The 14945-nt window shown below is 34.9% G+C and overlaps 2 pseudogenes; both read right to left on the minus strand.

Annotated features, from left to right (window-relative positions):
* Positions 1–2049: 2049 nt before the first annotated feature.
* LOC120115685 lies at positions 2050–2701 on the minus strand (annotated as a pseudogene).
* On the minus strand, positions 2659–3421 carry LOC120115686 (annotated as a pseudogene).
* Positions 3422–14945: the final 11524 nt, after the last annotated feature.

Here is a 14945-nt window from a genome sequence, read left to right on the forward strand (position 1 = left end):
CGTTTATCGTCTCACTCGCAATCATATCTTTTGAAATGATCCTTCATTCACAATTACTCAATACCTGATCGATTGAAGAAACTTTGAAGTATTACGTTTGATACATATGAGTGTTTATGGGGCCCTTTGGCCATTTACGCTCTTCACGAACTAAGCCCTACCATTACGGATCATCTTTCACTCTTTTAGGACTTAAGGGTGTCAAAACTAACCATCCAAATTGGGTAGTATCGATACTATACTTGTAGTATCGATACCCTCAGGAGTATCGATACTAAAAATGCATTTGAATACTGACAAATAGGCCTAATATCGATATTACCTACCCTGAGTATCGATAATGTAGGGGTGGTAGCGATACTCTCCCCAACAGTATCAATACTCCCAATTAAAATCCCTAATGTTTGCCCCAAATCATCTCATATCGATACTGTTCATCCAATATCGATACTCGAACCCAGAAATATCTTATTTAAGCTTGAGAAAACACCTAAAATCACTCTAAATGTCATAGTTTGGTTCCTAATCATGCACTAAAGCTTTAGTAAGTTATTAAGGGTATTAAAGTGTCATAAAACATTTTCTTTACATCAATTTCTTCATTTAAGCACGAATTAAGTAAAAACCCCAAATCTCCAAGAAGGCATCATGTTTAGGAGTTTCATAACACAACAAAGGAATATAAATACACTACCTTAGCTTAGGAATTTAAAATAAAGCTCATTTATTCAACTACTCTTGTATTTTTCTTCTCTATTTGCATTTGAAGTCTGTAAACCCATTTTCTCTTGCAAACCAAGAAACCCAAAGCTTGAATCCTTAAAACAATATTGATGGAAGGATTTTGGATGAATTTGAAGTATAAGAAATGCTCAAGAACTTAGTTTTGAGCTATGGAGTTTGGAGAGGAAAAGGATGAAATTAGGAGGAAGATAAATGAAGGATGAAGAATATGAGATAAGATCTAAAAACACTCATCTTTTAAAATGGGCTAATTACACTTTTGGTCATTCACATCTTTATATTATTCAAAAATCTCCTTTCTATGGCTAATTGGGCTCAAATTCCAAACCAATTAAGCCCAATTACTTAAAGTATGAAATCCATAGGGTCCATATAGCTCTTGGGTAACCCGAAACTATTAACCCAGAATTTAGGGTGTTACAGATAAAATACAAATACAGTTACAAAAACAAGTATAAATAATACATTTGAAAACTATTATTAGATTTACAAACAACAAGATATAATTAGATGAAAAACAGAATTTATACATAATCATGAATAAACGTTATAGTATAAGTTCACTAAAAACGTACTGAAATATACCCTTACCTAGCCACGCTCTGAATTAAACTAGAAACACCTAGAAAGGGACAAAAATAGAAATTCAAGAATGGGATTCAAAATTTTATTTTTTTAAGTATCATGTTGATTCTTTATATTATGACATTATTAATTACAACCGAATAATTCTATTTATATATCAATGATCCATCTCCAATCTCCATAGCTTAAAAATGAAGTAAAAGGCTAATGGGAACATGTTTAGAAGTTAAAATTATTTTTCTTAGCATCTCCCATTAATGTACTTCAAGATATCGCATTCAAACAATAAATTTAATTTTTAACATATTGTTTTCACTGCCCTACCCTCTCTCTCTCTCTCTCTCTCTCTCTCTCTCTACCTTGTAGGGTACACTTTCTAGAAGTTCAAGTGTTTTGACCCTACAGTTAATAATAAATGGTCTTCATGCGACTTTTCCTCGTGAAGAAAACCCTAACCCTAAACTCTCCTTCCCTGCTACGTTATCTCTCCTGAAAATCATGCACACAAATGAAAAGGAAAGAAAGGAGGAAGATGACTGATATGCATAGTAAAATGGAAGAATTAGCGAGAAATAAATAAAACCCAATATTTCCATTACTGAATTTTCTCTAAATAAATACAAAGAATAAATCACAACAAACAACCTGCAAAAGACTAGTGATTTTACACGCACATATATATTTATGGTGAAGTGGGTTCTTCATGTAAAGATAAAATCCCACATGGATCAGTTAGTGAAGGATTAGGAAACTACATACCATTAAAATTATAATTAAAAACAATATCTTACTGTTCTTCCTTTGCCTCTTTCATCATCTGTGTTGGAACAATATCTTGAAGAAGCCCATGATCTCTCTTGAAGGAAATTAGGGAACGAGGAATTGAAGCTAGTAGTAGCAGTAGTAGAAGCAGTGGTAGTACTAATGTTCAATGAAGGCGATGAGTTATACATATAGGGTTGTTGTAATTGCTGCTGCTGATGTAAATACTGAGGTTGAGGAACACTGAAACCAGAGGGGTCCAGGCCGATCCCGACCGTTCCTCGGGGCGTTACCGGGTACATATGCGTATGTTACCCTTCGTACGTCGTGACGACGATCGTCGGAACTTCCGATGATCTCTCGACTCTCTTCTTCACCCCACATCCTGCACTGGTGCAACGATAATAGCTCCTGTTTTGGAAAACGCGTATTGAAAGGAAGTTACAAAGAGAATGCCTTGCCTACTAGTATGAACGAGAAAGTTCAAGTCTTGGGAAGCAAGGAAACATTAGTGGACCATATAAAAAAAAGGAATTTATATTAGAGAATGCCTTGCCTACTAGTATGAAATGTAGTCATCATCTAAGTGATCAACTTCACTCTTTGTCATGAAAGCAAATCCCGGCTCCCTTTGCCTTTTTTGGTTCTTCTTTTTGGGTTTCAACCTAAAACCCCATAAAAGTAAAACTCAAAAGCTTTTTACTTAAAGAATAAGCAAACACAAGCAAAATAGTTTTTATATATATATACACACACACATACACACACATACATACACACACATGACTTTGAAAACATAAATGATAATCGAAGAAAGCTTACTGTTTCTTGGTCTTGTCTTGATCCTACTCTTTTTCTTCTTCGTTATCTTCAACTTTGGTTGGCTCATGAATAGCATTTGCTGCTTCATTAGATGAAGAGGAGGAGGAAGAGTTCGGTGTTGCCGGGTTGGTTAAAACCTCTGAAGATTCCGGCACGGTGGAAGCCGCGATGGAGGACCTTGTAGTTGTTGGTGGTGAAGTCCAGACGACGTTGACGGCGGTGGTGGTGGTGGAGACAAAAGGAATCGAATAAAGAGGGAGCAATGAAATCTTGACTGATGCCGAGCAAGTCCATGAAACCTAAAGACCCCCACTTGTTATCTCCGCCACTAATACCTTCACACGCCGCCATGTCAAAGATGCCTCCGACGAAATTAGTAGCTGTCACCGCCGGATTCTGATTGGAAAAGCTCAAATTCGCCATGGGATTCTCTCTCTTCTTCTCCATATACTTCACATATTCTCCATTTTCTTAAAAACAACAACAAAACCAAAAGGACCCCAAACTTCTTGGCAAAACTTTCGAGATAATGTTCTGAAAGAAATTAATTCACGAGCTAATGCACTCTCAAAATTAATTGCTCAAATAGGGTGAAATCCACAGTGTTGGTCATAGGTCGCCATGCCTTCCGGGCGACCTACTAGGTCGCCATGTCTTCCCGGCGACCTACAAGAGATTGTATGTTCCATGCACTTTCCAACACGCTGGGCATCCGAGGCCATCCGACCGAGGCCATCCAACCGAGGCCATCCGAGAGCATCCGAGGCCATCCGACCGAGGTCATCCGAACGAGCTATGTGATGGCATCCGAGGGCAACTGAGCGAGCTATGTGAGGGAATCCGAGGGCAACCGAGCGAGGGTAGGTCGCCCGGAGTGCATGGCGACCTACCCTCGCTCGGTTGCCCTCGGATTCCCTCGCATAGCTCGCTCGGTTGCCCTCGCATAGCTCGTTCGGATGGCCTCGGTCGGATGGCCTCGGATGCCCAGCGTGTTGGGACGTACATGGCACATGCAATCTCTTGTAGCTCGCCGGGAAGACATGGCGACCTACGGCCAACACTGTGGATTTCACCTTATTTGAGCAATTAATCTTGGGAGTGCTTTATCTCGGGAATTAATTTTTTCCAGAACATTATCTCGAAAGTTTTGCCAAACTTCTTATCTTTGCATTACCCCGAAAAAATAACCTTTTTTATCGAAGAAAATTATAGGAGTACGGTACGTACGATTAAGGGGAGGACGGTGATTGACGCGTTTATTGCTTATGGACCGCCCCCTCTCGAAATGACTTTTATGCCCTTTGAATTGAATTATTTGTGTGCAAAACAATATACGTATTTCACATGGGAGTTAGAGAATTTGTAAAATTTCGTGTTCATAATATTATATTTAAATAGATATAGTCTGAGTAATGACTAAGGATTTGTATATAATTTTTTTGTTTTGTTTGGGGGTTGGATTCTTAAATAATGTGTTAGAAATTTATTTTAAATTTTATTTAAGAAGTTGAAAAAAATATTTGTTGAAATAGGATGATTGTTATAGTATTAATAGAATTATATTATTAAGTTTGGCATTTCAATTATATATAGTTTAGGGAAGATATCGTTTTCATTAGGAGTCTTCTCAAATACATAAGATAATTCATGAGTCTTTTTACTAACACTATAATAAACACATAATTTCAACCAATAATTTTTCTAACATTTTAAATAAGTAAATTTTTTCTTACAATGTTATCTAAGAAAATTTGTGATGAATATTGTATTGTTTTAAATAATAATTTTTAATTTAATAATTAAAATATTATATAAAAAATATATTTATTATGATATTAATTAACATTAAAAACTACTTTAATAAAATTTTAATTTACAATATATATTATTTTTACTTTTTATTTTAATTATCAATATTTAATTTATATTAAATATTATAAAAATTCATTTATAGGCATGAACCTTTAATTTACGACATTTTACCCAAAAATCACCGAAATATTACATGTCATGCACCATTTCTCCAAATATTACCGAATTAGCATCATTTTTGACAAAACGGGATCATGAAGCGTGCCTTCGCAGGGTTCTGTCCGAGTTGGCGCCACTGTGGAAAGGTGCGGATCATGAGGCGTACCTTCGTAGGGTTCTGTCAGAGCTGGCGTCACGTCAGAAGGCGCGGATCATGAAGCGCGCCTTCGCAGGGAAATCTAACACGTGCAGGAATGCACGTACCCATTTGACATGATGCCTTTAAGTTTCAGGGGAGGCATTCAACTGCGAGTTTCGTCGACCTCAATGCGGAGATGATTGCGACACAACACTCGGTTCAAAACCCGTATGACACGATGCCTTCAAGTTCAAGGGGAAGGTATTCAAACTACTAGCTTGTTCGACTTAAATATCGTCATCACAGAGGAACAATCATTTCCACCAAAAGAACATCTTCATGAGCCAGGTGTGGATGGTGTTGATACTGGACTATTCGTTGAGTCTGAATCACCGCAGTTCAACATGGACTCTGATGATAATGATGCAGATGAAGTTCTCACAAATAAGTTACACACGGAACCTTCAATACATATGTATGAAGCTAACTATTATATAATGTACGTGCCAGAATTTACGAATATACCTAATGTTGGTGACTACATATTTAACTCATTAGTCAATTATGGTGAGTTATATATCATAATGAAGTTTCCAACCAAAGAAAAAATGATGATTGCAATTAAGAATTACAATATTCATAATTTTGTTTACTCCAGAGTTGACCGATCCACCATTGAAAAATATGTCTCTGTTGTGTCCAACGTGACAACGGATGCAACTAGATAGTTCGTGTATCGAAGAGGAAGAGGAAAAACAACATATATGAACTAACATTATATAAAGGTCATCATACATACTATGTTAAAGAGATCAACAAGGATTATCCCAACTTTGACTCTGACATTATCTGCCAAGCCATCACACCCATGGTTAAAGAAAGCTCTCATATAGCTATTGTGGTTCTGATTTCAGCTATACAGTCTCAATATGGATACGCCGTTTCCTACAGGAAAACGTGAAAGGCAAAACAGAATGTCATTGAAAAACTTTCATGGCGAGTGGGATTCATCTTACAACGAACTATTAAGTTGGTTTAGGGTAGTGCGCGGACTAAATCCTGGGACAATAGTCGACTTCGAAACTTGCCATGCATACCACAATGATCGAGTGCTTCACGATCGATGTCAATTCTCCTAGCTTTTTTAGAATTACCCATAGTGCATTAATGTTTTTGATATACTGCAGCTCGTGGTTCAAATTTATGGGACATTCTTATATGGAAAATACAATCAAGTTTTGTTATTGGAAGTTGTCCAAGATTGTAATCGCAACATTATTCTAGTTACTTTTACCCTTGTTGAAGGAGAATATACAAAATCTTGGGCATTTTTCCTCAAAAACTTACGCTTACATATTGTCACGAGGGAAAAATCTGTGTCATTTTAGATCGCGGAGCTGGGATCAAAGTAATAATGGAGTCTTTGGGTCCAATATGGCAACCACCCTATTCCAACATCGATATTGTATTCGACATATTGTTGCAAACTATCATGGAAAGTTCAAGAAGAATCATGAGTGCCAATTACTTGTGTGCATGGGTATGTCACAATGCCTAATTTTATTTCTCAATCATTTTCATTTTTTATGGGAACTTAACAGTAAGTATTACATTTAAACCTCAGGTTACAAACCATTACCTCAAACATTTGAGTCAATGCTTCAAGATTTGTGAGGAAAAAATGAGCAAGGGTACAATTATATCAACCTTATCAACAAATAAATGTGGATAACTGCATACGATGGTGGATATCGATATGGAAACATGAAGACAACTTGGTTGAGTCTACTAATTCGACCTTAAAGGAGTGTACCATTGACCAGTAACAACTTTGGTTAAAACGACTTATTTTATTTGGGAGCACTTTTTGCCAAGCTCGGGGGATAAGCTCTAACTTGGATGCAAAACGATCATACTTATCGCCTAAGATTAGTTGCATATATGCAAAAAATACATGTTGCATCAAATGAAATTTCTATAACAAGCTTCTCTCGAACCATGAATTATTTAGTGTCACAGAAATGACATGGCCTCTTCAAGGGATTGAAGCTAACTCGTTCAGAGTTAGTCTACAAGACAGGTGGTGTGACTGTGGGTTTTTCAAGCTCCAAAGTATTCGTACTCCATGTCATAGTAGCATGATCTTATACCGTCAAGACTATAACTAGTTTGTGGATTCCGTATACTCACTTTAAGAAGTATTTAAGGTACCAACTTTTAGAAGTATTTAAGGTATATAAATTTCACTTCCCCTATAGGTAATGAGAAATACCCAAATGAGGTTTAGAATTGCCTTCCGATTATACCAGATCCGTCTTTATTAAGAGAGACAAGTCATCCAAAATCCACTCAAATTCATTGTGATATGGATATTCAAGAGACATCCAAAGAAAGCAAAAGATGTTGGCATTGTATAAACCTAGGCCACAATAGAAAAAATGTTAATCTCTTTTATTATCACGTAACCGTTGATGTTGTGGCGATGTAAATTGTTGTTTATGAAACCTCAATTTGTGTTATTTCATTTACGTTTACTTTTAATTATGTGCTACTCAAGTGATGGGCTACTCAGGTGAAAATTAAATAAAAACATTACAGTGGTGACATCTGAAATGGTTGTGATGGCATCGAAAACAACCGTAATGTCATCTCAAATAGATGCGATGGAATCTAAAATGATTGTAGAATATAAATAGGTTTATATGGTGGTTGTGGTGATGGTTCTGGTGTTACAGCTGACGATGAGCCATAAGTATGTTAATCTCTTTTATTATCACGTAATCGTTGATGTTGTGGCGATGCAAATTGTTGTTTATGAAACCTCAGTTTGTGTTATTTCATTTACGTTTACTTTTAATTATGTGCTACTCAAGTGATGGGCTACTCAGGTGAAAATTAAATAAAAACATTACAAACTAAATAATAATAAAAATTAAATAGAAACATTACAATTCAAACAATTAAATAATAAAAATATTAAGAAACAAAATAAATAAAAAGTTCATAATTAAATAAAAACATTAAGAAACAAAATAAATAAAATGTCCATAATTAAATAAAAACATTAAGAAATAAAATAAATAAAAACAAGTCTATCAATGTCTATATCTTGAATGTGTTCCACAGAGTGCTGGCTATCTATTTCGATGAGGATTTCTTCGTATAAGTTGCTCTTCCTCCTCACTCTCATCACCACCATCATCAGCAGCAGCAATAGCAACTACATGTTGTTGATGAGGGACGGATGATGATGTAGCACCTCTATAGAATAAGGACTCTGGAGGTGTATGACTAACCATCCCACCACACATAAAAAACTATGAAAACTGCAAAAACATCGACATCGATGAAAACAAAAACTGAGTCAGAGGTGTATGTGTCTCTAGTGAAGTATCACCCGCCAAATAAGTAGCATATGAAGACCACACTGGATCTATAAGCATGAGGGAATATCCGCCAGGAAATTTCATAAAACCCTACAGTGGTGACATCTGAAATGGTTGTGATGGCATCGAAAACAGCCGTAATGTCATCTCAAATAGATGCGATGGAATCTGAAATGATTGTAGAATATAATAGGTTTATATGGTGGTTGTGGTGATGGTTCTGGTGTTGCAGCTGACGATGAGCCATAAGTGACTACTCTCTAACCACGAGTCAGGGGACGATGATATTGTGACGGTGTATGCTTTTCTCGACGCTGATAAATGCTCCTGCTTCGTGCTTCCTGAGAAAGTAAGAACATCTTCTCGTTCACGAACCATTGATAATAGTCATCCGTAACTGAATAATGATCAACATAAATTGCTTCATATGGGGAATGCGTATAAGTAAATCCTCCTAGATCATTACTCACTCATTGTGCTTCTTCGTCCAGTTGACATCTTTTTTCCCTGTCGACGTTATGCATGTTATTAAGATTTCTAGGTGCTTCAGGAATAGATTGTATAAAACTAAATTGGCAGAGCACGCGATCAGTAGGATGCCACTCGACAATAGCATAATTTATTAAAGGGATCATCGTCATCCATACATTTCTCTATACAAAGATACCAAAATCGTGGAGCCCCAACTGAATGACCCGACAACTCAAAAATCTGCGAGGTAATGTAACCATATACAATGAACTTGGTTGCGAGATTTATCGGTATCAAGATCTCTCCTATGAGTTATAATATGCAAGGTCGGGCAAATATTTTAGTCTGTTCTTCGGAATAATCTTTGCTTAACTGTTAAAAATTTGTAGCCAACCATGATAACTGTATTCGACCACCGTTGAAATTAGGCGGGATACCTCCAAGATACTCCTAGCACAAAGAATGTCAATCACCGTCCGCCACACCAAAATAACATCCCCATCTACCATAGCCTCAAATATGGAATATGTGTCTCTGGTCTCCATCTCTCAATCAGAACATAAATAATGTTGGGTTCAAGGTTACAATACCTTCATATTTCACTATGTCACTGAATCCAATCGCGGCTAAATACATCCAGACACGACTCGGTATCTTTAACTTAACGTTACAAATAAATGGATCTAATATACAATCATTATGTAATATCTCAAAATCAGGTTAGTGACAAAAATGGTATTTTGAAACTTTGAGGTATGATTTCAAAGATTGTAAAGTACAGGGACTCATTAGAAATATTTTTGTGAGGGATTTAATTGGAGAATTTTGATGTTGGATTTAATAGTAAAGTTTGAGAGTAATAAGGGTAAAATGGTCTTTTTAAAGGAAAGATTTTATCTTCCCTTTATAAGAAAGTAAACACTGGAGACAGAGAGAAATTTTGGAGCATGGGTTATCTTCCTCTTCTCTCCCGTGGCTCCAATGGCAAGGTGAGTGTGATTCAACTTAATAGTTTCTTTAATTTTAAGATTTCTTTTGATTTCTAGAGTGATAAGTAAGCTTAAGGAAAGTTTTAAATGGTTTAAAACTCCAAGATGAACAAGTTATGAGAGGTTAAGGAAAAGGTGTTTTTAAGTGAATTATTGAAATAGAAGGAGTTAATATATTTTAAGTGGAATTTGACTTGTCAATGGTTAATTAAGAAGTTAGAAGTAATAGAATTGAATTTGGAACATGTTGAAAATTGAGTTTAATTCTTGAATTTCGTATGGATTATAGGATTTTGAGGTTTAAGAGGTGATAAATGAGTATTAATGAGTTTAAGTAGGTGTATGTAAGTTAAGGATATGAAAGGGGTTGAAATATGACACAATTGAGCAAGAATGAAGTGATTTTCATGCTTAAAATTGATTTCTGGGCTGGTGTGGTGGTATCGGTACATATTCAATAAGTATCGATACATCAATAGCAAAATCTGGGAAGACGTTCAAAGTGTATCGATACCCCCTTAAACAGGAAAACTTTCGAATGTAATTTGGTATCGATACTAGGTAGGTATCGATACACACGTTAAGGAATGTATCGATACAATATAGTGTGTACCGATACACTTCAAAAGGAAATAGAAATAAATCTTTATTTTAGTCTAAGAAATGAAAGATTAGAGTATGCCAAGTGGAATGTTGATATGTATATTATACGTATGATTGTATAGATATCGATCGAGAGCAATGTCCGGAAAAAGTGTCAAGTAATAACCATCAAGAAGAGATAAGGGAACGATATTGACTATGAGGCCAGGTGAGTGTACAGTAGATAGTATATGGTGTTTAATGGAAATAAGACTTGCGATAAGTCGATTTCCTATAGTATTATGCATGAACATGAGCATGTGTTTGTTATGAGTGTCTAAGTTATATGTTATTATATGTGTGTGACATGATTGTATGAATATATGCTAGTGTGATAAGACATAGGAACCGGTATAAGTGATATATATATATATATGTATATGTATATATATATATATATATATATGTTACATAAGTTATATGTATTGACATAATGAATGAGATGAATAGGTGACATAATCTACCAACTAAAGAATTATTGATATATATATACATGTAAACATAGGATAACCAAGTACAATTTATACTATATGGTAAATGATTAAATGAGAAAGATTATGAGACTCTATGAGAATATTATATAAATTAAGGGACATAAATATAAATGATGATATAAAACTATATGATAAGTATTATAAGCAAGTTATATATATTTAATGGAAAATATATAGGAGTTATAGTTTAAAGAACTATAAAGATAGATGGGAAGATTATAAGAGTCATGTGGAACTAAATTAAATAAATAGATTAACTTAGTATATGAATAATGAGATAAGTGATGTAAATTATATGTTATGGTATAGGTTAAAGGAACTGTATAAAGCCAGGATAGGTAATAAACCATATAAATAGTTATGTGAGCAAGTGGAAAAGTGACATGAGATAAGTAGTATTTACTTATAGGGTAATATGAGATTGTATGACCTTAAGAAATCATTATGCACAATTATTGTATAAGATGAGAATATTGTATTACTATATGAATTATATGAAAGAGTATATAATTAGGACTACATGTCTATGTATTAACTTTAGGAAGTGAAATAAGTCCAATGATATGGAAATTGTGTGATTATAGTATATGTGATATGCAATATGTGACAATGATATATAGGAATATACAAGAATGTTATATGATATGAGATCGATGATTACATATACATATGATACGTGGTAGAAGAGAAGAAATGTGTGAATTATATAGAAGTGAACTATGTGATCACATGAAAACATGATAAAGGGTTATATGACATGAATGTGTGAATAAAATGTCCATGTTATGTGTCATGAGGGCTAGAGGTATAGTTGGCATGCCAAGAGTCGAGGGTCTACACGGTCCTTCGGGATACATAGGTCCTTCGGGACAATTTCATATGCCACTCAGTGGATCTTTATACGAGATGTGGTGACAACATAGGTGCACAACCTCAATCTACTCATATATTTTTAGTTCTCACATGTGTACATGGGCTAAGACAGAGATAACAACAAATACCTTATATATTGTATATGCTTATGTGATATAAGATGCAATATAGAAATTGTATGATAATATGTTTGATTTATTGTGAATTGATATATGTGATATAAGATGTGCATAAAGGTTAAGGATAAGATTACAAGATTAAATGAATGAATAGAAATAATGTTGATCTTAAAAAGGATGTGAATGATGACAATATTAGTATATATACATATGTATGCATTTGTTACATGAAAGGACATATGGATTTCGTATGGTATGTGTCGCAACCGTCTTTCGGTTGTGCCCCGGAATTGGGCTTCGACGTGAAAAATGGATTGGGAGTCGCCACCGATTATTTACTTTACGAAAAGTGGGTTGATCAGATACCTTATTTCTTACATGATCTGCGTCTTACCAGTGATATGTCGGATCCGGGGGTCGGATACGGTCAAGGAAGGATTAGCACCCTTGAACCGCCCTTTCGGTACTATGTAATTTCCAGTTGTCTTTAATTAAGAAAGTTGAAAGTTTAAATTGAAATGTAAAATAACGATCCAAAACTTACATTTGATTGATTGAAAATGTACCCTTAAGAAAGTAAAAAAGCCATGTTAGATAAAATGGTAAGAAATTAATTAATTAAATTAAAATGAAAGAAAACAAATTAAGTAAAATGATAAAATAAAGAAAGCAAAATAAAATAGTAAGTAAAAAACAAATAATAAAATATATATTAAAAAAAGAAAAAGAAAATAAATAAAACAAATAAACAAAATAATAATAACAAGTACGAATAATATATATATATATATATAATAAAAATATATATATATATAAATATATATAATTAATAAATTAAATGATGAAAAGAACATATACACATATAATGGTAAAAAATAAATAAAGATAATTATAATATATATATAATATTAGACTTATAAGTAAAATATTAAAGAAATATATATATATATAATAATAAAATATAGTAAAAAATAAATGAAAATAATTAATATATATATATATATACATATATAATAATAACATGAATAATAAAAATAAATGAATAAAATATCCATATAATAAATAAAGGGACTAATATAGATTTTTAAAAAGCTCTTCCCTTCCTTTAACCGAAAATCAAATCAGTTTTTAAAAATAAGCCTCGGGGTAGATCTAGGTTCGAAACTTCGAAACCCCACCCATTTTGGTCATCGGCGCAACCCACGTTTTGGGTTATTCGAACCAAATCTCAAGAAAAATAACGTGCACATGCAAAAGAAAGAAAAAAGAAAATGCTACCTTTTATTTCCTTTTCGAATCCTTTACAATAGTTTTGCCTTTGTATCTTCCCGTGCTTTCCTCTATGTTTTGTGTGTAAATCGTGTGTCACAATGGTGAGTTACAATAGCTATTTATAGTGCTTGTGGATCCTATCTTTAGGAATTTAAATCTTAGTAGAACTCTATCCTATTTTTAGGAGTTTGAATCCTAGCAAAATTTTATCCTATTTTTAGGAGTTTGAATCCTAGTAGGACGAAAATGTGTGTTGACAGCTGCCCCTCTTTGCCCATAGTCATGTAACGGGGATAGGGCAAAGATTAAAAGACACATTTTTCGTTCAGTGGAGTTGAAAATTAACTCTGATGTTTCAATAACTCCCTGTCGAATTGAGTTACGGATGACTCCTCCATCGTGAAGTCGAGTTCATCTTGAAATGATATGAAATTGAAGCCGTAGTTCGAATTTGAATCAGCACGTGGCTTCCCGTTACCCTTCGGTCTTCTTCTTGGTTTAAAGACCTTGGATCGGAATCGAACTCAGAAATCTTCATTGACAGATAGCTTTTTCTTGACTTAAGCTATGTTGTTTGAAAATGGTTGCTTGTCACTAAGGCACGGCTAACCCAGGTCATCTTCTCGACTTGAAAACCTCGACTGCAACCGGAAAGTAGTGCGATTGATGTGTCATCGAGCTGAATGGAGTCGAACTCGACAATTTTGATGGCAGATAATCCTTCTTTGAGTTGGATATCCTTCGTCGTGAAGTTGAAATCCAAGTAAGTAGCATTGTTCCGAGTCCAATATCCTCTGTCGTGAAGTTGAAATTGGCTCTGGAACAGGGAAATTGTTTGTTGACAACCAGTCGTCCCTTCATTGTGAAGTTGAACTTGTGTTGTCTTTAGTCCAATATCCTTCGCTGTGAAGTTGAAATTGACTCTGAATGAAATTTTGTTGACAAGCAGCGGTCCCTTCGTCGTGGAGTTGAACTTGCGTTGTCTGGAGTCCAATATCCTTCGTTGTGAAGTTGAAATTGGCTCTGAGATTGGGAAGTTGTTGTTGACAAGCAGCGGTCCCTTCGTCGTGAAGTTGAACTTGCGTTGTCTGGAGTCCAATATCCTTCGTTGTGAAGTTGAAATTGGCTCTGAGATTGGGAAGTTGTTGTTGACAAGCAGCGGTCCCTTGGACGTGAAGTTGAACTTGCTTTGTCTGAAGTCCAATATCCTTCGTTGTAAAGTTGAAATTGGCTCTGAAATTGAGAAGTTGTTGTTGACAAGCAGCGGTCCCTTCGTCGTGAAGTTGAACTTGCGTTGTCTGGAGTCCAATATCCTTCGTTGTGAAGTTGAAATTGGCTCTGAAATTGAGAAGTTGTTTGTTGACAACCAGTCGTCCCTTCGTTGTGAAGTTGAACTTGTGTTGTCTCGAGTGTCACGATATCCTCCGTCGTGGAGTTGAAATCGTGGATGTTTGGCTTCGAGCTAGACATCCTTCGTCGTGAAGTTGAAATCTATTCTCGAGCAAATTGTGTCGTTTCAAGAAAACTGTCTCAAGAGACAAAATTTGTTTGAAGGAAAACATATTCAAAGATTTCGTTAAATTGTTTTCAAAGTTTATGTTTGGAGAGAAAGTGTCTCAAGGGATACAAAATTCGTTTCAAGGGAAACTATCTCAAGCGAGATAAAATTCATTTCA

This window comes from Hibiscus syriacus, unplaced genomic scaffold (assembly GCF_006381635.1).
Source record: "Hibiscus syriacus cultivar Baekdansim isolate YM2019G1 unplaced genomic scaffold, ASM638163v2 tig00110270_pilon, whole genome shotgun sequence".
Lineage (NCBI taxonomy): Eukaryota > Viridiplantae > Streptophyta > Magnoliopsida > Malvales > Malvaceae > Hibiscus > Hibiscus syriacus.